The 26,537-nt window shown below is 41.5% G+C and overlaps 2 protein-coding genes across 6 annotated transcripts in view; both read right to left on the bottom strand.

Annotated features, from left to right (window-relative positions):
• The window catches only part of IER3IP1 (immediate early response 3 interacting protein 1), a 1,095,035-nt gene extending 1,086,291 nt beyond the window's left edge, over positions 1–8,744 (bottom strand). Inside the window, exon 1 of the mRNA XM_050768188.1 lies at positions 8,741–8,744. The gene's annotated coding sequence lies outside the window, so the exon portion shown is untranslated. The remainder of the gene's footprint in view (positions 1–8,740) is intronic.
• The window catches only part of ZBTB7C (zinc finger and BTB domain containing 7C), a 310,798-nt gene that overhangs the window by 198,216 nt on the left and 86,045 nt on the right, over positions 1–26,537 (bottom strand). The window lies entirely within an intron of this gene.

The raw sequence follows: 26,537 nt of genomic DNA, 5'->3' as shown, positions 1-26,537 counted from the left end.
ATTGGAGTTTTAGAAATGGGAGGGAGAAGAGGTAGAAGAGGAAGAGAAAAGGGAGAGGGAGAGTGGAAGGGGAAGGATAGGGGGACAGAATGTAAAGAAAGAGGAAAGGGAGAGGAAGAGGAAAGAGGAAAGAGGAAAGAGGAAGAGAATGAACAAGCACAGCGACCCAAGACCCATGGAAACTGCCTACTGCATTACAGACAATGAGGAAAGCAGCTCTGCTTTGGGTAGCACGGCTGGTTATTTCAATTGTGCTTTCAATAATTCCTTCCATCCACATACACAAGCCCCCTTTTAATGTGATTTTGCTGAGTCCCTCATGAGATGGTAACACTTATTTTTTCAGCACGTGAATACAGACTGGCCTTGCGACTTGCTTTGGGCAGCAGAATGTGGAGGAAGTGACTCTGTAATTTCTGAGCCCAGGGCTCCAGAGGTCTTGAAGCTTCTGTTCTTTCCCTCTTAGAATGTCACCATCATGTGAGGAATCATTTCCTTTTTTTTTTTTTTTCCCCAGACAGAGTCTCACTCTGTCACCAGGCTGGATTGCAGTGGCGCGATCTCGGCTCACTGTAACCTCCACCTCCCGGGTTCAAGTGATTCTCTTGCCTTGGCCTCCTGAGTAGCTGGGACTACAGGTGGACACCACCACGCCCAGCTAATTTTTGTATTTTTAGTAGAGACAGGGTTTCACCACGTTGGCCAGGATGGTCTCCATCTCTTGACCTTGTGATCCACAAGCTTTGGCCTTTCAAAGTGCTGGGATTACAGGCGTTAGCCACTGCGCCCAGCCTGAGGAAACACTTCCTTAAGGATGGGAGAGACCTGAAAAGAGAAGGCTGGTCATCTCAGACTGTTTCAGCTGAACTGACACATGACAGCAAGCCCAACCAACACCACATAGAGCCCAGCCCAAGCCGCTGACCACAATAGTAAACATATAAATGATTATTGTTTTCAGCCACTAAGTTTGGGGGCTATTTATTACACAGCAATAGATAACTGACACAGGTAGATTCCTTCATCCAGGAAACATCTCCAGGTGTCCTCTAAGCTGTCTCGTGCTGGCATGCAATGACAACCTCAAACGGCTACCTTCTTGCCCCATTCTAGTTTTTACTTCCTCCCAAATCTTAATCCTTAACAATCAATCACAATCAACCATACACACTAAGTAAGGTACTATGTTGAGGTGCTGAGGCCTTTAAACAATGGTAGGGCTGGAAGGAATGGACTGTAGAGGTATTTAAGGTCAATTCCCTCCTTTAAAAATGAGAAAACTGAGGGCCAGGCATTTTAGATTGCATGTGCATGATCGCACTGCAAGCACCTGGGGGTAAAATATGCATGACACACACCTTTGCAACCTCCAGGTGTCACATGAAGCGTCACCCATGGTGGGGAGCAGTACATGTTCACTGACAGCATGACTCTCTGGCCAGCTGGCCACAAGATTGAGTTTGAGCATCATACTGTTAAGAGTTAGGCACTCGACTGGGCTCAGTGGCTTACGCCTGTAATCCCAGCACTTTGGGAGGCCGAGGCAGGCGGATCATGAAGTCAGGAGAGTGAGATCATCCTGGTTAACACAGTGAAATCCCGTCTCTACTAAAAATACAAAAAATTAGCCAGGTATGATGGCACATGCCTGTAGTCCCAGCTACTTGGGAGGCTGAAGCAGGAGAATCGCTTGAACCCGGGAGGTGGAGGTTGCAGTGAGCCGAGATCACACCACTGCACTCCAGCCTGGGCAACATAGCGAGACTCAATCTCAAAACAAACAAACAAACAAAAATTGTTAGCTACTCTTTAGCCCTAAAGCACAGTTGCGGCATCTCCTACCAACCTGCCTCTTCTCGAGCCCCAAGGAGAGCCAGTCATGCCCTGACAAGGCTGTCTGGGCCAGGAGGGCTTGGACAAGATCCCCGAACTGAAAGGCCACTGTACTCTGTTTACAGTGAGCAATAAAAAATATGCCACTGTGTCCACCAGGAATGCCGCTGCTGCTGCGGCTGATTTGCATTTGTACGGCTTGGCAGTTCAGAGGGCACCTTCACAAGCCTCCTCCCACTGGCCAGTTCCTTCTGGCCAGGTACATTTCTGGGGGTTTGTGGCTGAGCAAGCTGCTCCACCCTCTTCCTTTCGGCTGTTCTCTAGTCACTAAGGAGAAGGATGTGTCATTGTCTTACTTGGAACGGCCTCCGCCCAACACCGTGGGTTACTTCAAGTCTCATCCTTCTGTTTGCTCTTAGTCTCCCTTTGCCACAGGAATTTCAAATGATCCTAAAAGTGTCCATGATTGTTTACACTGTCATTACTGTAATGGCCTGAAGCCTATAGTGAATAGGAAATAAACTGACCACCTTTTGAGTTTTGCTAATTCTTTCAGGTCCTAAACAGGAGGCCTGTTTTACCAAACCCTGCCTTACCACAAAAATTTTCATTGGAGATTGCTGGACTAGTCTTTGCCTTCTAGCAATGAAAGAGGAAACACTGAGAAATTAAGAAAAGAAAAATTATAGGCTGCCTGGAAGGTATTATAATTTTTGCAGACATGGAGGATTCCCCTGTCCTTTCCTTCTCTCCCTCTCAGAGTGAGAGGGCAGGAGTCCAGGTGAAACATCGTGACAAGGAGTACATTAAAGAGCATAACTTCTCGTTCCATATGAAAAGTCCAATGCAGGTTTTTCTGCAAGGTAGCAATGGGAGGAAAGGCATGGGCACCAAAGAGAGAGAGGTGAGTGGGGCAAAAAGGGGATGGGAAGGCTGCCCCACCTGGAAGATGCTTCCAGCGTCTCCCTGAATGAACAGGTTGCCATTAAGCAAGGCAGATGGGGAAGGAAGCACGCTCAAAGGCGTGGCTCCTGTGCTGGGGAGACAGTACCTGGCTGGAAAGTATGACTGCAGGCAATAAACAGCAGCCCCAGGAGTGATAAGCAACAGGTCCTCCACTCACATCCTCACATTTCACCTGTGCGGGCCTCAGTTCCTCATGGGAGAGACAGACTACAAGATTTCCAAGACTGATTGCTGGTTCTGACCACTGATGATTTTGCTAAGGGTGAGCCCTGAGAGCAAATCCCTTCCCAAGCTGCCTCTGGCCAGGAGGATGTTGCAATCTGCCTGGCACAGACAGCACTGCACTGGGTCCTTGCTATGAGAGGTTATGGCACTGCTGGCCTTGCTGCTGATGGGTGGGGCACATCCTTTTGGGCCTGTCTGTCTCTCACCCCTGCATCCTCCTCCCCAGTGGGACCCCTCCTCAGTGCTCCACCCACCAGCCTGAGAGTGGCTGCCAAGGGTGGAGGCTGCAGCAGGAAGAAGGGCAGTAGCCCTTGCCCACTGTGGTTGCCGCCCCCCTGCCCGCCCACAACCCTTCCCTGCATCCCAGGAGTCAGGAGGCTCTGAGTAGAAGCAAAAACCAGAGCCTTTCATCTCAGAGGGCATCACACACACACACACACACACACACACACACCCCTCATGCTCATACACACTCGTACATCAACACACCCCCGCGCACCCCTACACCCCCACTTGTGCAGGTGTGCACACCCTCTCATACACACACACACACTCTCACTCTAGATTTTAACATCAAGGATATTTCTGTTCCCTTCCCTCTTCCCCTTCCCCCACAAAAAGACTCCAGCTGGCTCTCCAATGGCAGCCACAGAGTCTCAAACCATCTGGAAACACAAGCACGGCAGGATTGTGTGAGGCTGGAGGTGAAGACAGCCGGGGTCACGGGAAGGGAGAAGGAAAAACAAGACAGTGCCAGATTCCAGTCAAAACAGCATGTTCGTCCCGCTCAAATCTCATCAAAATGCCAAGATTCCCCCCGCCACGTGCCCGTCCAGGCAGCTTGCTCCAGACCCCGACGTTCTGCCTGAGTTGTGCACCACCAGCCTTCCTGCCCAATTCCACCACCAGCACCCACTCTGGTGACTTCAAAAAACAGCCACACAAAGTCTAATTTAGCTCTAATCTTCCCTGGCCATGGTCGTGTGGTTTCTAATTATTTTATTCCCAAGATTTACCTTGATGGATAGTTACACATTTTCCAATTTACTGTACAATATCTTGTAAAGTGCCCTTTAAAAAAATGTGTGGATAATTCCATGTTGTTAATTTTCCCAGCTCTAAGGAGAAATCTGCAGATAATCACCCACCCTAGAAGCTCTGATTCAATCCCCGTTTCCTTTAATACTAATAAAATGGACAGTTCATTTATAAGAAGTTCCCTAAAAGAGGGTATTGAAAAACATTATATTTCTTTTACAGTTGTTAAAGGGCATAAATCCATTACTCAGATAGAGATCGCTTAATAATTTAATGCCTTTGGCTTGGCATTGTTCCCGGAATATTTTCACTTTATCTGTCTTTATTTTCAGGTTGGAACAAATTGAGGAATAATCAGCTCTGTTGGCGGGAACTGTGGAAGAGTCTGCAGGGAGGCCCAGGGAAGACGTGGGGGAGTTGGGCAGCCTTCCCGACTGTCCAGCTCCCTCATAGGCCTTCAGTTCAAGGAGCGGGGCAGGTGTGGGGCACTGAGGGGGTGGCCAAGCTGGAACCAGGCTTTCCTTTTGGCCTCCACATGGTGAGGAATGTGCCCTGCAGGTTGTCTGGCAGGCTTTGCCTGGGAGGCAGCCACCCCCACCTCCCTCCGTTCTGCCCAGGGAGGCAAGCAGGTGGGAGGGCCTCGAGGCAGAGTCTTTCTGCAAAGGGGATTAGTTTGCATTTTCTAAATAAAATCATTTACATGATGTATTAACCCAACCCCATAATTAAAATCATTAACGTTTCTTTGTGCAGATTAGCCATAAAGAGAAACTAAGTGCAGGAATCAACATTCCTTCTTACAGGCTCATCAAACAACACTCCCCTGAAGAAGGCTTGAAAGCTTCATCCACCAGCCCTCTCGCCAACACAGTGAAGTTGATCCCCTGGTCCGGGATTCTTGCTGACTAGTTTCAGCAGTGTTTGCAGGATGTCTGCCCCAACCTAGCTGAAAGCAACCCAGTGGGAAGCTGGTTGGGATCTGGAAGCAAGGACTGAACAGGACAGTGGGGCTTAAACACAGCTCTCAGACAGAATCCCTGTGTATTCCTTTTCCTTTCTCCTCAGTTTCCCCGAAAAAATAAAGCCACTGAACTAAAATGATGCCTAAGGGCTCTTCCTAGTTTCCCAGCACCATGACAAGTGTGCTGCCCCATGCCTGGGACAGATTTTTGGCCATAATTGGTGCTCAGTTCATGTTTGTTGAAGAGAATGGAATTGAATATGCTGGAAGGGGATGGACAGAGGATGGGAAGAGGTGAACACATCATCACATCTGGTGCAAGGATGTGAGCTGCCAGTGGGTGGGGCTGTGCAGCTACTGATAGTCCAAGTGGAAGGGGCAGCCTGAGGCCAGCAGCATGGCATCATAGAGGAAGAGTTAACAAATGCCACTAGGGGAAGGTGCAGAGCGAGAGTGCAGACCCGAGCATCTCTGCACGGAAAGCCCCCTGCCCCTACAGGCCCAAAAGTGCCTGCTCCCGCTGCCTGGCCTCTCCATGCTCCTGTGCCCACTCTGATTTTGGAGCAAAGTTGTGGCCAAGCCTGGGAGCTGTCACAACCCAACTGGTATGTGCATGCCCAGGCCAGAACCGACACACCAGACCCCTGCTGCCTCGGCCCCCTCTGGACTTTGGGTGCCTAGTAGAATGGGAGGGAGTCTGAAGGGGTGCTAAGGATGGCTTGGTGTGGGCTTGCAGACAACCTTGGCACTAATAGCCTGGGCTGTTGGCACTGTGGATGGCAGGTTAATGACAGCAGGAGACAGACAGGCTCCTGGGTGGAAAGTTGCAGGTCCCCAGGGAAACCCCACTTTCAGGCCAGGGACAGCCTGAGGCCTGGGGGCCAGGCTGCCATTTCCACAGACTAGGGTGAGAACTTATGGCGCTTTTTCTGGATCCCCCCATGGCCACCCACAGACCAATCAGAATGCACTTTCTCCCCTCTGGAGCCCATAAAAACCCTAGTCTCAGCCAGACTTGGACAGACAACAGGACAACCTGCCTGCGGAGAGGATCTACCCACTGTGGGTCTCCTCTCTGCTGAGAGCTGAGAAGATAATAGGATGAACTGCCTGCAGAATGCAGTTACCCACTGTGGGTCTTCTCTCTGTCACTGTCATGAGAGCTGAGCAGACAATGGGATGGCCTGCCTGCAGAGAGGAGTTAGCCACTGTGGGTCTCCTCTCTGCTGAGAGCTGAGCAGACAACAGGCCAACCTGCCTGTGGAGAGGGACTACCCACTGTGTGTCTCCTCTGAGCTGCTCTATCGTTCAATAGAGCACCTCTTTGCCTTGCTCACCCTCCACTTGTCCATGTACTTCATTCTTCCTGGATGCAGGACAAGAACTCAGGACCCACCAATGGTGGGGCTGAAAGAGCTGTAACACAAACAGGGCTGAAGCATGCCCCTTGCTCACTACATTGCAGGCAACAAAAAGGAGAGAAGAGAGAAGGAGAGAAGAGCTGCGGCCCTTTGGGAAGCCCAGACCTAGGAGCTCCCTGAGCTAGGGCTATGACACCCTCTTTAGGGCTCTGCAGTTCCTGGCATCTCCAAACTTCCAGGCACCACCAAGTTCCCCAGTGCCAGCCATGGAAGTTACCTGTGGTACACCTGGTCCCGGCACAGCCTTGCAGGGAGCTGGTACCTGTGCCAGTGCCTGGCGCTGTCCACCCTGCTGCAGCCAGCGTGCCTAGCTGTGCACAGTGGCTGGACCCTATGCTCATTTGCTCACATACCCTTTGCTGCTGCACACCTGGCTCATCCTTGGCAGGCATGGGATCCAGGCCAGTAGTGCCAGCTTAGCACAGCCTGCCAGCCTGAGTGGGTGGAACGAGCCCAGGAGGCCTGAGCAAAACTCAGGCAAAGGCACTACTGGCCACAGAGGTTTCCAGTCAGAAAAGTAATACCCCAAGGATCCTGAGACAATGTGAAGATAGAGGCAAAGATTGGAGTGGTGCATCCATCAGCCAAAGAACACTGATGATTGATGGTAATCACCAGAAGCTAGAAGAGGTAAGGAAAGATTCTTCCCTATAACCTTAAGAGGCAGCCCAGCTAATACCTTAATTTCAGACTAGAACTGTCAGAAAATACATTTCTGTTGTTTTAAGCCACCTAGTGTGTCATACTTTGTTATGACAGCCCCGAGAAACTAACACATCTGCCAAGATGCCAGACTTGTGAGTGATACTATCCTGGACCCTCTAGACCAGCCCATCTGCCAGCTAAGTACCACCATATGACCTCAGTTAAGGTCATCTGGAACAAAATAATCATCAGCTAAGGTCTGTCCAAATTCCTGATCCACAAAATCGTGATATATAATAAAATGGATTGTTATTTTAGCCCATGAAGTTTTGGGGTAATTAGTTTTGCAGTAATTGAAAGAGACACACAATAAGTCCGTGGCTGAACTGGAACTAAAATTTAGGTCTCCTGCCTCCTAGTTAATTCAGTAGGGCTTTCCATTCTCCCATGGTTTCTTCTGCTCATAAGCCAGTTATTATTCTTGGCAGTTTCATTTGCATATACCTCATAAGTTTTATCCCAGTACCCCATTTAAGATGTACAATTCATTGAGAACAGATAAATAGCATGCCATCTTGATGCCACCATCAACACCAACCCCCTGGTTGAGTGTTGGAGGTGAAGGCTATAAGCAACAGCAAAATAACAGAAACAAGCAGGGCATGTAGGTGAAAGGGTATATAAGAGTACAGGTTTTGAGGTGGCAGGGGTAGGGATGTTGAATGGGAGAGGCATGTCATGGCTTGAATGTGTCCCCTCCAAAAGCATATATTAGAAATTTAATTCCCAATGCAGCATTGGCAGGTGGGGATTAACGAGAGGTGGTTAGACCATAAGGGCCACTCTCATGAACAGACTAATGCCATGATTGTGGGAGTGGGTTCATTATAAAATGACAAGTTTGCACTCCCTCTCGTGTGTACTATCTCTCTCTCTCTCTCTCTCTCCCCCCTCACCCCCCACCTTCCTCCATGAGATGACACAGCAAGAAGGCCCTTGCCAGATGCCAGCACCTTGATATTGGACTTGCCAGCCTTCAGAATTGTAAGAAATAAATTTTTCTTTATAATGTATCCAGTCTCTAATATTCTCTTATAGAAGCACAAAATGGACTAAGATGAGGTGAATTCAGATTGTAAAAGGCTTTGAATGTCAGGCTGGAAAGCCAGAATACAAAGAGCATACATAACAGTGGATATCTTAACAGGAAGACCAGTGAGCTGGAATCAGTCAGTGCTATCTTACTGCCTACATTACTGCCCCTGTTTTAACTGACTGAATGTCACCTGCTTTCCCCAGCTTCCTAGCAGTTAAGGACACTTGTGAAACACCTGTACTCAGAAACGCAGCTATAACATAAGCCAAATTGATAGCACTTTTGAAAATCAAGGTCTGCGTGTTGAGAGCCATGTTGTTTTTAAATGGATGTTCAGAGTTTCTGGGATAGATCCCATATTCATCTGCTTTTTCAATAAAGGGAAATGTTTAGGTAAATTATGTCAGCTGCTGCCAGGGGGTGGAAGGCTGCTTGTGGCAAAGCCCAAAGGCTGAGAAATTCTAGAAATGCATTTATGAGATTTCAACCTTGCCACCTCAGAGCCTCTCCAGGTGGCAATGGCCTCTCCTTTGAGGGTGGCTGGGTCAGTTCCATCCCCATCAGTCATTAACTCCGCTCAGTTCCTTCCAATACTAAACTTTCAAGTGAGAGTCCTTTCCCATGTATCGACCCCCAGGGCCACTGATTACAACCCAAGAGCCTCAGTGGAATTGCTCCCAGAGGTTTAAGCACCTAAAATGCCCTCCCCTTATCCCAATCTCAATCCTATGTGACCCTCAAGCCCCAGAAAAAAAAAAAAAAAAAAATCCCTTCTTCCTGAAGTCTCCTGCAACTCTATAGTCCACAAGCAGACTGCTTTCTCTCTGAGTTTACAATGGGTTATTATACATCATACCATATTCATAGTAAGGTGTTTTATAATATCTATTGTCTTAAACTATTTTATAGCCACCTAAATACGTTTTAAATTTACAATTTTAATAAAAAATAAGACATATGATGGCAGAAAAAAATTGAAAAACAAATATGTATGATGAAAAATAGGTTTCTGTCTAACCCCAACCCCTGGTCTTTTCCCCAGAAGAAGAAACTTGTGTTATTGGTTTCTTGTTTAGTTTTCCAGAAATACTTCAAGGCTATATCAGTACATGTGTGCGTGCGTGCATGCATGCGTGTGTGTGTGTGTATTTACCTGCTAAGGTGAAATACAATTCACAGCATATTATGAACTCTTTCCACATCTTGCTTTTTAATGATTAAGCCTTGCTTTGTGACCTCATACCAAGTCGGTTTTGGGAAGTGCTCATGTGTGCTTGAGAAGAATACGTATTCTCAATTGGATATACAGCCACTACTTTAAACATTTTCATTGACTTTTTGAAATCTTCTGTTTGCTTACTAGTTTTGGGGAATAGTTTATCAATTACTGAGAAAGGTGTATTTAAATCTCCTGCTCATGAGGGTGGATTTGTCCATTTTTCCCTGTGGTTTTGTCTTTGCTTTGTATATTTTGAAACTAAGTGCATATACATTTAGAAGTGATACCTTCCTAGAGAATTGAAAATTTATTATTATGCTATGAACTTTGTTAGTGCTAATAATGCTTCTTGCTTTAAAAATTTATTTTTATGATATTACTATAACAATACTAGCTTTCTTTTGGCCAGTGTTTGACCAGTGTATCTTTTTCCACTCATTCACTTTCAATTTTTTGTCTCTTAAAACTGCAGATAGGAGGACTGAACTTAAGATTTTGTTAATCCAATCTGACCAATCTCTCTATTAACTGGGAGATTAAACCCATTTATATGTATAGTAATTACTAATAGATAAATAAATTTATTTTACCATTTTATATGGTGCTTTTTTCTCTACCATTTTTCCTCTCGTTTATAGCCTTCTTTAGAAAAAAACTGAGGTTTTAAAATTATAGTTTCCTCTTCTGTTTTAGAAATTACACACTCCATTTCTATGTTTTAGTGCTTACTCTTAAATTTTTTAACATGAATACTTAACTTGAAGTCCAAAATTAATACCACTACATTTTCTTCACCAAATCAAGGACTGTAGAGCACTTTGTGCTCATTTCATTCTATGTTATATATTTAAATTTTAGATCTATCTCATTTTTTCATCCCATAATTCATCGTTACTGGTGTTTTTGTAAAATTAGCATTTGTTTATATTTAACCATCTGTTCACCAAGGTTTTTGCTCTCCATTGAATCTTAGATCCTCCTTCTGCAATGAGTTTCCTTCTTTCTTAAATACATATTTTAGGAGTTCCTTTGGTGACTCTCCTTTAGTGTGAACTCTCTGAGTTTTTGTTTGTCCAAATGTTTTTTTATTGTTTATAAACACATAAAATCCTCATTTGATACATTTTCTCCCCTCTCAGCATTTTGAAGATGTCTTCTAGCTGTCATAGTTGCTACTGAGAAGTCAGCTGTTTTTCCAGTTTTGTCATCCTTTGTAGGACATCCATCTTTCCTCCATGGCTGATTTAATATCTCTCATTAATATCATACACTTTCACTCAAGTTTCTAAATGTGTGTTTCTTTTCATTTATCTTTATGTGATCAACTTTACTCCCCTAATTTGACAATTTAAATTTTCATCAATTCTGAAAAATCCTCAGCCATTTTCTTTTAAAATATTGCCTCTTTCTCATTCTCACTACTCTTTTACCTTTAAGAATCAGACATGTGTTAGACTTTCCTATTCAGCCTTCTGTGTCTCTTCGCATCTCTGGTATTTTCTTAACTTTTTGTTTCTCTATTCTGTATTCTGAATAATTTTTTCATATCTACTCGTTAGTTCACTAAATCTCTCTACAACAAAATCTACATTTTCTCATACTTACCATCTCTCATTCCCTATGTCCAAGTTTATCTAAATTCTAGTAGAAAATCAATCTAAGTTAACCCATACTTTGGTGTAAGGCCAATGTCACCTCTTCTAGAAGCCTTTTAAGTTCATAAATGGATACCTATTCTCACAAACTTGGAACAGGGTTTTGCCCATGAGAAATGTTTGATATGTCTCTGTTGAACAGGTGAATGAACCCTAGGGAAAGAGATAAACTTATAGTTCAAGAAGTCAACAAAGGCACCACCTAAAACCCACTGTAGCCTTAGGGAAGAGAAGTTCAGGATTTTGTTTGAGCTGGAGGAAGACTTCATAGAAGAAATAACACTTAAATTGCACCTTGAAATATGAACAGAATGTTACTGTGGGAGGAGGAGGATTTCAACTGGCAGACCCTCCTAGAGCAAAAGATTGAGGTGGGAAGGAAAAGACAAGTCTAATAAGAACAGTAGGTGGGATGTGTGAATAGTGAGGGTTAACTGTGGAAATTTAAGGTGAGATCAGACTATGAAGGTGTTAAATAAGAGGATTTCAACTTTATCCTATTTTCTGACAGTTTCTTGATTGAAAAGTTTGGCCCAAAGAAGCTGTTTCAGTCAGGGTCCATGCAGAAAAACAAAGTCCATGCCAGGTAGCTTTGCAGAGGAAATTTAATATGGGAATTAGTCATAAAAGTGTTAGAAGGACTGAAAAACCAAACAGGGGATGATGGAGCAATCCACAGATTAGCAACAGCAACCATCCTGAGAAATGGGAGGGGAAAGGGCAAGGGTGGTGTTACTGGCACTCAGAGGCTGGAAGTGTTGTTGGAGCTAGGACTGAGGATGTGGAAAAACCACAGTCATTGCTGGAAATGCTGTCCTAAGCAGACAGTGGGGGAGCAATATTCTGGCTTCTCCCCTCCTAAAACTCCAGTCTCCTGTTAATGTCTTCCATTGGCCAAACTTAGCCAAAATCCAGTTAATCAGGAAAACTTGGGGATGAAATTTGAAAGGATAATTCCTCTACAATACAGCACAGAGCAGAGATCACAGGAAATGGTGCAAAGAGCAAATAAGCAAATTACAAGTAAGGGCCCCATCAAGGAAGAACCATTGTGAGGAGAAGAATGGAGGCTGGGAGCAAAGAGAATGGTTGAGGAATCCAGGAAACAGTTCAAATGTGGGGAGCTGAGACTCCCAACCATAGAAGCATCCAAAGGGAAGGAACAGCTGGGAGGGTACAAAAATCCAAAAGGCCAATAAATATAAGAAAAGATGCTCAACCTTGGCTACCAGGGAAATGAAAATTAAAACCATACATATATACATTAGAATGGCAAAAATTGAAAGTTCTGACAATACTAAGTGTTGACAAGAAGATGAGAGAATGGGTAATATAATTTGGTATATTCTTTGCTTCCTTGTGGGAGCATAGTTTGATATGACCACTTTGCAAAAAAAAAAAAAAAAAAAAAAAAAAACAAAAAAAAAAAAAAAAAAAAAAACAACAACAACAAAAAAATTTCATGTTATCCAGTAAAAAGAAAGGTAGGCATACCCTTTGATAGATAATTGCATCCCAGCTATATAGTCTTTCAAGATGTGTGCACATGGTTACCATGAAATATACTAAGAAGATTTAACAGCATTGTTTATATTTGTCCCAAACTGGAAATAACCAAATATCCAATCAATAATGGAAATACTTTTTTAAATTAGTGTATATTCTCACTTATTCATACAGCAGAATATAGTAATAAAAATGAACTACAACTGCATACAACCAAATGAATGATTCTTACAAACACAATGTTGAGTAAAACATATGACCTAAAAGAATACATATATAATGATTCTATTTTTATTAGGTTCAAAACTAGGAAAGTCCAAAGTTTAAAATAATGAAAACACAGCTGGTAAGAGAAAAAGCAAGGAGATTATTATCTTAAAAATAAGGACAATGGTTATCTCTGAAAGGGGAGTTTCCAGCGATTCTGATAATGTCCCTTTACTTAAAGTGGGTGGCAGTTACTTGGGTGTTTGTATTATGACTATTAATATTTGTTAACTGTGCATATAAGTGTTATGCACTTTTCTGAAAAAAATGGCAGATAGGAGGTAGGACTAACTTGCAGCTCCCACTCGGATGGACAGAACAGCATGTGAAGACTCACACTGTGAACTTTTGCCTCAAGAACTACCACAGGAACATACCAGGAAAACCAAAAGAATTCAAAGGCCCTTTGAAGGAAGCAGCTTGCAGCTGCAAACTCTGTGAGACAGCCCAAAAACTGTGAGTGCCCAAAGTGTGTGAGGGGGAAAGTCTGCCTCTGAACACACATCCTAACTGGGGAACCTGAAAATCCAGATCATGGGAGAAGGAGTAAACCTTACCTAGAGCTGAAATAAATTGAGAGAGCTGAATGAAATATGAAAGTAGAAGCAGCAGGAAGATCTCTGTAGGCGCTCCTCGTCCCCAGGGAAGCCATTTCTGACTTTATCTCACAGGGGTCCTTGGGGAAGGCTGCCAGTGGAATTGGGGAAGGATCACAGGAAGAAGGAAACTTCCAGCTGAACTTTTTAATAATTTCAACTGAATGCGAAGTTTTCCTGGGCAGAATGGGAGTGAGGTGTGAACAGGAAGTGCAGATACCAGCACAGAAGCTGTGGCAGGAGGGGAGGGGTGGGGCCTGAAAGCCCTGCCTGTTTCTCAGCAGGGAGGCTTGTAGCCTGGGGCAAGATTTCAGCCCCACTCACCTGCTGCCTGGATACCAGTTTGGTGCTGTTGGTGGGGCATGGTAGGAGTGAGATTGGCCTTGCTGGCTGTGTGGGAGCTTGGTGAAGCCTGTCACTGATGGCTTTCTCCCACTTCCCTGATGACCTGTATGACATAGGAGCAGTGGCAGCCATAATCCCTCTGGAAAAATAACTCCATTGGCCTGAGAACTACCCCTCATCCCCCACAGTGGCTGCAGCAAGCCCCACTCAAGGAGAGTCTGAGCTCAGAAACACCTAATTCCTCCCCGACTTGATAGTCTTTCTTTACCCTCCCTGGTAACTGAAGACAAAAGAAATAATCTCTTGGGTACTCTATAACCCTGCGCATCACCTAAGAAACCCGAATACATATCCAGGAAACCTTAGGCAAGCTTGTATCAGCTGATGCTCCCTTGAAAGCACCACCTCCCGGCTAGAGGCCAACCAACTGCTAGCACAATCAGTATTCGAGAAAGCCAGTGCACTAAACAAAACTACAACCAAGGACCCTAACAAAGTCCACTTCACTCCCCTGCTACCTCCACTGGAGTAGGTGCTTGTATCCACGACTGACAGACCTGGAGATGAATCACACCACAGGACTCTTTGCAGACACTCTCTAGTACCAGCTCAGAACCTGGTAGGTCTGCTGGATGGCTAGACCCAAAAGAGCAATAACAATCACTGTAGTCTGGCTCTCAGGAGGCCTCATCCCTAGGGGAAGAGGAAGAGCACCACATCAAGGGATCACTCTGTGGGACAAACAAATCTGAACAGCAGCCCTTAAGCCCCAGATCTTTCCCCTGACATTGTCTACCCAAATGATAAGAAACCAGAAAAACAATTCTGGTAATATGACAAAACAAGGTTGTTGAACATCCCTAAAATATCACACTAGCTCACCAGCAATGGATCCAAACCAAGAAGAAATCTCTGAATTTCCAAAAAAAAGAATAGAGAAGGTTGATTATTAAGCTACTCAAGGAGGCACCAGAGAATGGTGAAAACCAATTTAAAGAAATTTTAAAAACAATATAAGATATAGACAAAAAACTCCAGCAAAATAGATAGCATAAATAAAAAACAATCACAACCTCTGGAAATGAAAGACACACTCAGAGAAATGCAAAATACGCTGGAAACTTTCAACAATAGAATCAAATAAGTAGAAGAAAGAACTTCAGAGCTCAAAGATAAGGCTTTTGAATTAACCCAATCCAACAAAGAAAAAAAAATTAAATGAACAAAGCCTCCTACAACTTTAGAATTATGTTAAATTACAGAACCTAAGGATAATTGGTGTTCCTGAGGAAGAAGAGAAGTCTAAAAGTTTGGAAAGCTTATTTGAAAGAATAATCAAGTGAAACATTCCTGGCCTTACATACAAATACAAGAAGCTCAAAGAACACCCAGACAATTCATCACAAAAAGATCATCACCTAGGCACATAGTCATCAGGTTATCTAAAGTCAGGATGAAGAAAATAATCTTAATAGCTGTGAGGCAAAAGCATCAGGTAACCTATAAAAGAAAATCTATCAGATTAACCATAGATTTCTCAGCAGAAAGCCTACAGGCTAGAAGGGATTGAGGTCCTATCTTTAGATTCCTTAACAAAATAATGATCAGCCAAGAATTTTATATCCAGAAAAACTAAGCTTCATAAATGAAGGAAAAAATAAAGTCTTTTTCAGACAAACAAATGCTGAGAGAATTCACCAATCCAAGCCAGCACTACAAGAACTGCTCAAAGGAGTTCTAAATCTTGACACAAAAACCTTGAAATACACCAAAATAGAACCTCCTTAAAGCATAAATCTTAGGGTCTGTAAAACAACAACACAATGAAATAAAAAACAAGATATTCAGACTGCAACTAGCATGATGAATAGAGTAGCACCTCACATCTTAACATTAACATTGAATGTAAATGGTCTAAATGCTCCACTTAAAAGATCCAGAATGGCAGAATGGATAAGAATTCACCAACCAAGTATCTGCTGTCTTCAAGAGACTCACCTAACACATAAAGACTCACATAAACTCAAGGTAAAGGGGTGGAAAAAGATACTCCATGCAAGTGGACACCAAAAATGAGCAGGAGTAGCTACTCTCATATCAGACAAGACAGCCTTTAAAGCAACAACAGTTAAAAAAAGACAAAGAAGGACAAGATATAATGACAAAAGGACTAGTTAAACAGGAAAGGAGCACAATCCTAAATATATATGCAACTTCCAAATTTATAAAACAATTACTACTAGATCTAAGAAATGAAATAGATGGCAACACAATAATAGTGGGGGACTTCAATACTCCACTGACAGCATTACACAGGTCTTCAAGACAGAAAGTCAACAAAGAAACAATGCACTTAAACTATACCCTAGAACAAATGGACTTAACAGATATTTATAGAACGTTCTACCCAACAACTGCAGAATATGCATTGCATTCATCAGCACATGGAACATTCTCCAAGATAAACCATATAATAGGCCATAAAACACATCTCAATAAATTTAAGAAAACAGAAATTATATCAAGTACTCTCTCAGACCACAGTGGAATAAAATTGGCAATCAACTCCAAAAGGAACCCTCAAAACTATACACAGACATGGAAATTAAATAATCTGCTCCTGAATGATCATTGGTTAAACAATGAAATCAAGATAGAAATTTAAAAATTCTTTGAACTGAACAATAATAGTGACACAACCTATCAAAACCTCTGGGATACAGCAAAAGCAGTGCTAAGAGGAAAGTTCATTGCATTAAATGCCTACATCAAAAAGTCTGAAAGACTATCGACAATCTAAGGTCATATCTCAAGGAACTAGAAAAACAAGAAACCAAACCCAAACCCAGCAGAAGAAAAGAAATAACCAAGATTAGAGCAGAACTAAATGACATTAAAAAAATACAAAAGATAAATGAAACTAAAAGCTTGCTCTTTGAAAAGATAAACAAAATTGATAGACTATTAGCAAGATTAACCAAGAAAAGAAGAGAGAAAATCTAAATAAGCTCAATTAGAAATGAAACAGAAGATATTAAAACTGATACCACAGAAATACAAAAGATCATTCAAGGCTACTATGAACATGTTTGTGTGCACAAACTAGAAAACCTAGAGGAAACGGATAAAATCCTGGAAGTATACAATCCTCCTAAGTTAAACCAGGAAGAAATAGAAACTCTGAAGAGACCGATAACAAGCAGTGAGATTGAAATGGTAATAAAAAATTGTTAACAAAAAAGTCCAGCACCAGATGGATTCACAGCTGAATTCTCTCAGACATTAAAAGAATTGGTACCAATCCTATTGAAACTATTGCAAGAGAAAAAGGGAATCCTCCGTAAATCATCCTGTAAAGCCAGTATCACCCTAACACCAAAACCAGGAAAGGACGTAACAAAAAGAGAAAACTACAGAACAATATCTTGGATTAATATAGATGCAAAAGTCCTGAACAAAGTAGCAGCTAACCAATTCCAACAGCAGAATATAAAAAAGATAGTACACCATGATTGAGTAGGTTTCATACCTGGGATGCAGGGATGGTTTAATATACACAAATCAATAAATGTGATACACCACATAAACAGAATCAAAAACGACAATTGCATGATCATCTCAATAGTCACAGAAAAAGTATTTGATAATATCTAGCATCCCTTTATGACTAAAACCCTCAGCAAAATCAGCATAGAAGGACATAGCTTAAGGTAATAAAAGCCATCTATGACAAATGCATATTCAATATTATACTGAACAGGGAAAAGTTGAGACCATTTTCCCTGAGAACTGGAACAAGACAAGAATACCCACTTTCAGCCCTTCTGTTCAACATAGTACTGGAAGTCCTAGCCAGAGCAAGCAGACAAGAGAAAGACATAAAGGGTATCGAAATCAGTAAAGAGGCAGTCAAACAGTTGCTGTTCACTGATGGTATGATCCTACACCTAGAAAACCCTAAAGACTTGTCCAAAAAGCTCCTAGATCTGGCTGGGTGTGGTGGCTCATGCCTGTAATCCTAACACTTCGGGAGGCCGAGGCAGGTGGATCGCTTGAGGACAGAGTTCAAGACCAGCCTGGAGAACATAGCAAAACCCCATCTCCACTAAAAATGTAAAAAATTAGTTGGGCATGGTGGTACATGCCTATAATCTCAGCTACTTGGAAGGCTGAGGAACAAGTGTTGTTTGAACCCAGGAGGTGGAGGTGGCAGTGAGCCGAGATCATGCCACTGCACTCCAGCCTGGGTGACAGAGCAAGACTCTCTACCCCCAACAGAAAAAAAACCTCCTAGATCTGACAAATGATTTCAGCAGTTTCAGGATACAAAATGAATCTTGTATACAAATCAATAGCACTGCTGTACAACAACAGTGACCAAGTTGAGAATCAAATCAAGAACTCAAAACCTTTTACAAAAGCTGCAAAAAATAAAATAAAATACTCAAGAATATACCTAACCAAAGAGATGAAAGACCTCTACAAGAAAAACTGCAAAACACTGCTGAAAGAAATCATAGACAACACAAACAAATGGAAACACATCCCATACTCATGGATGGGTAGAATCAATATTGTGAAAATGACCATGACTGCCAAAAGCAATCTACAAATTCAGTGAAACTCCCATCAAAATACTATCATCATTTTTCACAGAACTAGAAAAAACAATCCTAAAATTCATAAGGAACTAAAAAAGAGGTCACATAGCCAAAGCAATACTAAGCAAAAAGAACAAATCTGGAGGCATCGCATTACCCAAATTCAAACTGTACTATAAGGTCATAGTCACCAAAACAGCATGGTACTGGTATAAAAATAGGCACCTAGACCAATGGAACAGAATAGAGAACCCAGGAATAAAGCCAAATACTTACAGGCAACTGATCTTTGACAAAGCAAACAAAAACATAAAGTGGGAAAAGGACACCCTATTCAACAAATGATGCTGAGATAATTGGCAAGTCACATGTAGATGATTGAAACTGGATCCTCCTCTCTCAGCTTGTACAAAAATCAACTCAAGATGCACTGAAGACTTAAATCTAAGACTTGAAACCATAAAAATTCTAGAAGATAACATCACAAAAACTCTTTCAGACATTGGCTTAGGCAAAGAATTCATGACCAAGAACCCAAAAGCAAACACAACAAAAACAAACAGATGGAGGCCAAGGCGGGTGGATCACAAGGTCAGGAGATCGAGACCATCCTTGCTAACACAGTGAAACCCCGTCTCTACTAAAAATACAAAAAATTAGCTGGGCGTGGTGGCGGGTGCCTGTATTCCCAGCTACTCGGGAGGCTGAGGCAGGACTTAATTATAACTATATATGGGACTTAATTAAACTAAGAAGCATCTGTACAAAAAAAGAAATAATCAGAAGAGTAAACAGACAACCCACAGAGTGGGAGAAAGTATTTGCAAACTATGCATCCAACAAAGGACTACTATGCAGAATCTACAAGGAATTTAAATAAATCAGCAAGAAAAAAACAATCCCATCAAAAAACGGGCTAAGGACATGAATAGACAATTCGCAAAAGAAGATATACAAACAGCAAACAAACATGAAAAAATACTCAACATCACTAATTATAGGGAAATGCAAATCAAAACTATGATGCAATACCACCTTACTCCTACAAGAAGGGCCATAATTTAAAAAATCAAAAAACAATAGATGTTGATGTGGATGTGGTGAAAAGGAACATCTTTACACTGCTGGTGGGAATGTAAACCATTAATAGTACAACCACTATGGAAAACAGTGTGAAGATTCCTTAAAAAACTAAAAGTAGATCTACCATCTGATCCAGCAATCCCACTACTGAGTCATTATATGAAAAAGACACTTGCACATGCATGTTTATAGCAGCACAATTCACAATTGCAAAAATATGGAACCAGCCCAAATGCCCATTAATCAACAAGTGGGGGAAAAAAAAAAGTATATATATAGCATGGAATCCTATTCAGCCAAAAAAAGGAATTGAAAAATGGCATTCGCAGCAACCTGGATGGAGTTGGAGACCGTTATTGTAAGTGAAGTAACTCAGGAATGGAAAACAAAACATTGTATATCCTCACTTATAAGTGGAAGCTAAGCTATGAGGATGCAAAGGCATAAGAATGATACAATGGACTTCGGGGACTTGAGAAGGGTGGTAGGGGAGTGAGGGATAAAAGACTACACATTGGGTACACTGTACACTGCTCAGGTGATAGGTGCACCAAAATCTCAGAAATCACCACTAAAGATCTTATCCATGTATCCAAACACCACCTGTTCCCCTAAAAACCTATTGGAATAAAAAAATAGATCAAGACACCAAAAAATAAGAAAAAAGGAATGTTACATACTTTTCTATGGTATATATGTTCAAAGGTAAACACATATTTTTTAAAGGAATAGAGGAAAAGAAGAAGAAAGTATCTCAAGCATCTTTTTTCATAAAGGTATTGGAGGATGCACTCCATCAAAACAAGGGAGCAATCCAAGAAAGGAACAGATTTTAGATTCAGAAAACAGGATATCCAAACAAAAGAGAGGAAGGGGGAATTCCTAGAATGCTAGAGCTGGTTGAGCCCAGGCTGAGAGCTGTGCTCCAGAAAGCAATCAGACAAAAATGGTCAGAGATATCCAGAGAGATTTCAACAAGGAGATGAAACTGACAGATTGTCTGATGTATTTGAAAAGATTGAGACAGTATTTATTGAATTAAAGAATGTTAGGGATGGAATTATTAATAAATACATAGAAAACTAAGCATCAGACATACAAACAAAAACAATTATTAATTCCAGAAAACAAAAATTGTGCCTAAACAGAATCATATAGCTCAGGTGTAACCAAAGTACATTTTCACAATAATATACTGTAAATACTAAATTTGGATCTAATCACAATTATGGTATAAAGAGGGAATGTTGGGAGTGTGTTTCTAGTGTGAATATGGGGTAAAGAGAGCTAAACTGTCATCTTCCATAGTAGGAAGTCAGTTAATAATAAAGTTTAAAATAGAAAAATGGCAAATAATTGTATGAGCCTGTTACTTAGAGTTAAAGAAAACAGAAATTGAAACACACACACACACACACACACACACACAGCTAGAAAAGAAAAAAGGTAGTTGTCTCTCACAAACGGAAAATGAGGTAGGATGGGAAAAGGGCTGCTATTTTCTGTAATAACTTTAATTAAACTCTCTGATTCTTTAAATTATAGGCATACATATCTTGATAAAAACTAAAATTTAAAAGGATGAGACATCATATCATACTTGAGACTGTGATGCTGGAGAAATCATCATCAGGTGCTTTGACACCCCCCATCCCACCCCCTTAACAACCACCACATGCACACACACCCTGGCCTCTGCCTGGTCACCTATATGCCCCCACAGCTCTCTGAACCACAGTCAGGGCAGGACGAAGTCAGGGATAGAGGGGGCTAGACTGAGTGGACCATAAGAACAGATAGTTCATAAAAGAATAGCAATGTATTCAATGATATATACACTAAAATTATACCATAACAAAGTGGGATTACCCCAGGGCTGCAAACAAGTATTGCCTCATATAAGGGGTTCTATTAATATGCTACACCACATCATGACACTAAGCAGAAAAAGCATCTTATAATTTTAATGCATACTTGACAGGTATTTTATAGAAATCAACAACGATTCCTAATAAAAATTTAAGAACTAGAATTAAAAAGAATTCCCGTTAACAGCATAGAGCATCCATATTTAAATTAGCAATAATTCCTCTATATTCAGAATATACAAATATGCCTACTGTCATTGTTGTCATTGAAATCATTAATAAAAATATTATTAACATTGTCTGGAAAGTTTTTAAAAACAACAAGAAAGATAAAGACAGCACAAGGGAAATAAATACTGTAAAAGAAGACACAAAAATATCTCCTGTATATGATGTGATTACATACCTGGAGAGCTAAATCTGCCAAAATGATTCAAATATAAAAATATCTAGTTAAACTGTAAATCAGATGTCTGTTTCATGCCCTCTCAACTTAGTGGCTTGCTATCTCTCTCAGATTAAATCCGTGTCCTTGGCCCCATACCATCTGGTAACAACCTTGTTTTCTCCAATTCTCCACCTCTTCTGCTTCACTCCACACACATGGCTTTCCCTGTTTCTCAGTGATATGGTTAGGCTTTGTGTCCCCACCCAAATCTCATCTTGAATTTAATCCCCATAATCCGCACAAGTCAAGGGAGAGACCAGGCAGAGGTAACTGGATCATGGGGATAGTTTCCCCTATGTTGTTCTCATGACAGTGAGTTCTCATGAGATCTGAGGTCTGCTGGTTTTATAAGTGTTTGATAGTTCTTCCTGCATTCATTCTCTCACCTGCTGCCCTGTGAAGAGGTGCTGATATGGTTTGGCTGTGTCCTCACCCAAATCTCACCTTGAATTGTAACAATCCCCATGTGTCAAGGGTGGGGCCAGGTGGAGATAATTGAATCATGGGGGAGGTTCCCTCGTACTGTTCTTGTGGTAGTGAATAAGTCTCAGGAAATCTTATGGTTTTATAAATAGGAGTTCCCCTGCACAAGCTCTCTTGCCTGCCACCATGTAAGACGTGACTTTGCTCCTCCTTCACCTTCTGCCATGATTCTGAGACCTCTCCAGCCATATGGAACTGTGAGTCCATTAAACCTCTTCCTTTATAAATTACCCAGTCTCAGCTATGTCTTTATTTGCAGCTATACAAACTCTGAGTCAATTAAACCTCTCTTCTCTACAAATTACCCAGTCTCAGGCAGTTCTTTATAGCAGTGTGAGAACAAACTAATACACTCAGCATGCCACATATGTTTCCATCTCAGGGCCTTTGCGCTTTCTGTTCCCTCTGTCATCTCATCCAAGTCTGCTCGAATGATACCTTTTGATATTGGCCCTCCCTGTCTTCCCTATCGCAAATGTCACTTTGTCAGTGGCCTTTCCTGAACACTAAATCTTTTCCTGGTCATTGTTTGTCCTCTGCTATGCTTTATCTTTTTCTTTATATGATTTATTGCTACCTTGTATATTAGTTATATTTTTGCTTATTGTTTCTCTTCTCATTAAAATGTAACCTCCAAGAAGATGAAAATTTTAGATTCTCAGAACCTAGAAGACTATCTGCCCCACAAAAGGTACCTGGTAACTTGATGATGAATAAATGATTAAATGAAAGGCATTTAAAACACTCAAAAGATACATAAAAGAATTACTCTCTCTTCTTCAGAAAAATAAGAAGTACTCACAGATTGAGATTGACAATTTCCATACATAACATAATTTATATTATGTATGGAAATTAAAATTAAATTAAAAATTAAAAAGGACAACAAAGTATTTGAATAAACAAAAATGATTAATAGTTATCACCTACAAAGAGTGCATTTAAATTTATAAAAACACCAAGACCATAACAGATAAACAGATAATTCATAGAAAATTATATACAATATAAACAAATACATGGAGAAATAGTAATCTTCACTAGTAAACAAAGGAACGTAAATTAAAGCCAGTTGAAATACTGTTTTATCTGTCAAATTAGAAAAAAAAAAGTTTTTGCTAACTGCTGTTGAAGTGCAGAAAAAGCTAGCAGATTCATTCCAGAGTGATGGCACTGTATTAAATAATATTTTTGCAAAGCAATTCAGCAATATAGAGAAAGAGCCATATACATGTCTGTGTCCTTTACTAGTAATGCCTCTATTAGGAATTATTCCTATGGAAATTCAACAGCAGCAAAAAGCTATTTGCAAGAAGATGCTCACTGCAGTGTTATCTATAAAAGCCCCAAACTGAAAACACATAAATGGCTAACATTAAGGGGAATGGTTTAATAAATTACAGTACCTCTGCACAATGGAATATTATGTGGCCATTAAAATGATAATTATGCAGAAACATGAAAAATGTTTATGATCCACTGGTCATTGAAAACAAGCAGAATACAAAATAGTAGGCATACACCACAGATAACACTCCCAGCATGTATTACATTTAGAAGAGATAATATGTAAAAATAATATAATAGTTGTATTGGGGTTAGTGGAATTTTATAGGTGACATAAGAAATATTATTTTTTAAACGTTCTCTTTAAATTTTCACACAGAAGCTCTTGTAATTTCTAACAGGTTAGATTCTGAAAGGCTCTTCCTGTGTCTGAAGTAATACTGCACCAACTATCAATTTGTACATAGCCCTGTAAAACTTTATCATCTTTACTTTTATTTACACTACAATAGCAAGACTCTTCTTACCACCACTTTCAACACTCCCTCTGTGGAGTTTAAAGGCAATGCAGAAACATGTTGAACAAAGGAGGAAGCAAACAAAATAAGATGGAACACTAAGGCTGGAGCGAAAATGCCCCTGGAAACCACTCCAGTCACCTGTCCATGGCTGGCAGAGCTAATGTGTTTTTGCCTTGGCTGGAAGTTTTGCTTATATGTCTGAAAGCTGTTAGGTGAAGAGGAGTCTCCACTTTGTCCATACCAGAACACATGGTCTAGAAACACAGCTGGGACTTGAGTCAGCCACCCTCTAAAACCCAGGCATAAGCCCAGATGGATTTCCCCAGTGACATGTGTGGGGGTCAAGTGGTTCCACTGATCCAGAATCCCCCACATCTCTGAAAACAAGCACAGCTTCATAGCATAGAATGGGGTTGGGGGTCCAGTCTTCCCAGAATATTTTCCTCCCTATCATCCCCTTGGGGAACAGAGCCACCCATCTTCCTTGTGATACCCTCCTGATCTTTCTGCTACATTCTAGCTGGGAGACTTTGAACAAGTTAAGCTCTCTGTGCCTTACTTTCCTCCACCGTAGAAAAGGGGTAAGAAAAGCCCCTACCTAACAGCATTATGTGAGCATTAGTGAGTTAATCTCTCTCAAGTGAAGGGAACAGTGCCTGCCATATAACACTCAAATGATGCTAGTTATCACTAACTGTTATCCTCATGGTGGAACTGACCTGATCTCTCTCTTGCTCCACTGTGGTACGTGCGCATACTTAATAAAAAACCCAGTCCCAAACTTGGAATGGGACAGAACCTTTTTGCATGATGTAATTTCCAACCTCTTTCTGGGAAGAAATTAGCGTTGATAAAATGCTTAAGCAATTTTCTGATAAACTTTAATGAGATTAAGACCTCTTCTGGGAAGCCAGATACCCACCCACTCAGCTGACTGTCAGTCAGGATCTAATGATCTTGAAACAATCCTTTTTTTTTTTTTTTTTTTTTTTTTTTTATTGTATCCAGTCTAACAGTGATTATTTAATCATCCTGTTTTTCTATAAAATTTTTATATAGGAGACAATCTCTGAATTAACCCACTAATGCTTCTTTTCTTGTGATTTGCTTGAACTTAAACTTTGGCATATGTTTAAAAGTAAAATATCTGACCAGGCATAGTGTCTCATGCCTATAATCCCAGCACTTTGGGAGGGTGAGGTGGGAAGATCACTTGAGCCCAGGAGTTCAAGATCAGTCTGAGCAACATAGCAAGACCTTGTTTCTACTAAAAATACAAATAAAAATAAATTAGCTGAGCATGGTTGTGTAGTCCTGGCTACTCAGGAGAATGGGGCGTGACAATCACTTGAGCTCACGAGGCTATGGCTACAGTGAGCCATGATTACACCACTGCACTCCAGCCTGGGTGACAGAGCAAGAACCTGTCCCCCCAGAAATAAATATAAAATAAAATGTTTGAAAAAACAAACAAACCTATTATAGCATATAAAATAGCTGATAGCATTTATTTGTAGTCTTAGTTCTAACATTCGTACTAGGGGAGGGACCCTGGAAAGTAAGGACCACACTTGTGATGCAGGATCTTAAAAGAAATGATTTAGGCAGATAGCGAGGGTCAAAGAGTCTTCAGTAAGGCTTTCCTTTTAACAAAAAGCAGCCCCCAAATCATTTCCAACAAAGAGCAGCCTGAAAAATCAAGCTGCAGCCTGAAAAGGCAAGCTAGAATCTTGCACGGGTGAATGCCAGCAGCTGTGCCAGTAGGAAAAGGCTACCTGGAGCTAGGCATGTTCAACATGGTGGCTCCATCTTCCCTTTTCTTTGCCAACCATGTGTACAGTAAGGAACAGACAATATGGTGCTGGCCAGGTAAAGAACCCATCTGCATACTAAAAGATCAGGGTTGGATGGCCAGTTTCTTCATGGACTATGCAAATGTCACACCTGTTCTGACCAATCTCTCGGGCCCTATGTGAATCAGACACCACCTCCTGAAGCTTGTCCATAAAACCCCATGCATTTCACCACGGAACTGGAAGACCCACTTAGGTGCCCCTCTCTCTGCAGGAGAGAGAGCTATTCTCTCTTTCTTTTGCCTATTAAACCTCTGCTCTTAAACTCACTTCTTGTGTGTCCGCGCCTTCAATTTCTCTGGTGTGAGATGACAAACCTTGGTTATTTACCCCAGACAATGACACCACTTCATTTGTTTTTACCCATATTTTCATCTAGCACTTAATATTGTGACTGATAAAGAAAAGGTAATCAATAAATGTTTGTTTTTTTTCTTTTTTTTTTTTTTGAGACGGAGTCTTGCTCTGTCGCCCAGGCTGGGGTGCAGTGGCTGGATCTCAGCTCACTGCAAGTTCCACCTCCCGGGTTTACGCCATTCTCCTGCCTCAGCCTCCCGAGTAGCTGGGACTACAGGCGCCCGCCACCTCACCCGGCTACTTTTTTGTGTTTTTTAGTAGAG

This window comes from Macaca thibetana, chromosome 18 (genome assembly GCF_024542745.1).
Source record: "Macaca thibetana thibetana isolate TM-01 chromosome 18, ASM2454274v1, whole genome shotgun sequence".
Classification (NCBI taxonomy): Eukaryota; Metazoa; Chordata; class Mammalia; order Primates; family Cercopithecidae; genus Macaca; species Macaca thibetana.
This window is presented reverse-complemented; position numbering and strand designations above follow the sequence as displayed.